Source organism: Lactuca sativa, chromosome 8 (assembly GCF_002870075.4).
Source record: "Lactuca sativa cultivar Salinas chromosome 8, Lsat_Salinas_v11, whole genome shotgun sequence".
NCBI classification, from domain to species: Eukaryota; Viridiplantae; Streptophyta; class Magnoliopsida; order Asterales; family Asteraceae; genus Lactuca; species Lactuca sativa.
The window spans coordinates 180,422,310-180,424,496 of NC_056630.2; the positions used below are offsets into that span (position 1 = coordinate 180,422,310).

The window sequence follows — 2,187 nt, forward strand, 5'->3', positions numbered from 1 at the left end:
CACAGGTCGTTGTCATGATTCCTAGTAGCGAGAACAACGTGGTTATCAAATGATGATCCAGATGAGTATGCCATCGAAGGAGAATCTAATCGATTCTTAAGGATTCATGACCTGAAAGGTAAATGTTATAAACTGCAAATGATCTTGAATATCTTGTCTTCATTTAGGGCACTCTAAATAGCGTATTAATGAAGTTGATCCGTCACTTGCCAACTGTATATCTACGTGGACAACATTGTCCACCTGTGTAGTAACTTAATGGATAACCGACAATTGTGTGTAAATTTTAGGGTAAAGGGTATAAGAGACAGGTAATTTTCGAGTTTGAGGGTCCATAAAGACAAAAAAAAAAAACAATATTGGTCTTCTAAAACATAAAGTAAAAGTTTGAGGGGTCTCTATGACAAAAACCCAAAACTATAATAAACAAGTAAGCAACAAAAACAAACTCAACCTATTATTTATTGTAGGTGTTGACCAGTCGATGCCATTGATCAATCAAGAGACGATGTTTGACTTTGTCAAAACAGTGCCGTGTTGAGACTTGCCACGTTTCCTAACAAACTTCCTATAAAACTCCAGAAAAATAATCTGCCAACAGGAACATATCTTCTTTATAAGAAGACTTTCTTTCGTACTCTTAATCAAGAACGATTTACCTGTATGTATCGACGATGGCTCAACCGAGCTATGCACCTTTATCCTCTCCAATCTCAGTGATAGGGTCTCGGTTCATGGTGCCATATCAATTTGACATTATAGTTGATAGAAATCAAAAGGAAACCTTTTGATTACTAATACGAACCATAAAATCTTGCTCAAAGTGAAACCATGTGATGCATCTTATCAACGGGTGCTACTCGACGTTGATGACAAACCCATTGTTATGATGTGTAAGAAGGTGACTTTAAGTTCAGTTTTAATACTTCTTTTTTATTATTTGGGTTGTTTTTGAAAATCGGAAGCTAAAGTTAAACATTGAAATGGACAAATTTATCTTCCAGATCATGAGTGAGCACAATAGATGGAATGTATTCAGGGGTGACAGTAAAAGCAAATCGGACATGGTATTTACCATAAAAACACCTCACGTGATCCAATCTAAGACCAATGTACATGTTCTTGGCAAAAAAGACCAGTAGAAAAGATGTTTGTGATTACAAGATAAAGGGAAGCTGGTCGAAGAGAAACTGCACTGTTTCTATGGGAGATACTTCAACAACCATAACCCAAGTAATTTCCATACATATTAGTTCGTTTTCTATATTTTCTAGTAGATATCCCTATTTTTAGTTACCTGATATAACTGATACAAGAGTTGGTAAGTTCTTGAAGGTAAAGCTCAAGCTAAAACTAATTAATTGACTTATTCTTGTAGGTGAATAAAATACAATCATCTGAGAATATAAAGTTCATTAAGGTCAAATTCATGGTGACAATTTATCCCAATGTTGATTACGCCTTTGTGGTTACACTTATAGCTATTGTTGAGGCTATGAAAAGCTCTAACACAAAAGGTGAAGTTGCTGCGGAAGTTACTGGATCATGGGTGGCTGAAGTTATCGGTGCAATTTTTTCCTAGTCATATTAGTTGCATTCTCTATGCCTAAATTCCCCCTGAATTGTTTCATGGAATGATATATAGTTTGTCCCACATATCATCTTTTACCATGGATATGCTTATAGTCTATGTATATCAGCCCCGCCCAATAGGGTGGGTAGGATTAGCAATTCAAATAGATGCAGATCAGCCCCGCCCAATAGGGTGGGTAAGTTGGATGACAGTCCCGGGACTTATACTACGGTTAAGTGTTGAATTTTTTTTACATTGAAAAATGTAATTGAATTTCTATCCCTTTCACAAACTCGAAATCAGAGATGAAATGTGAAGAATTATAACTTGCAAGCCCCGGTTTCCTTCACTAGATTACAACCCGTGGAAACCACGGGTAAAAAAATATATATTGATAATTAAAATTAGTAATGAAAAATAAAAAATATAAAAATATATATTGCTATTTTTTGTAAATTTCTTTTTAAGAAATGATGAATACCGATTCTGTAGTTAAAAGTTATGGTTGCCGGTAAAATATAGCAAGTATATTGCTATGATGAGTAAAAATTATAATATATTGCCTAATTTTCCCTAATATAGAAAAACAAAGTTTGTATATATACAATAAATAA

General features: G+C 34.4%; 1 pseudogene; it reads left to right on the forward strand.

Moving 5' to 3' along the window:
* Positions 1-674: 674 nt before the first annotated feature.
* On the forward strand, positions 675-1,850 carry LOC111885753 (protein LURP-one-related 10-like; annotated as a pseudogene).
* Positions 1,851-2,187: the final 337 nt, after the last annotated feature.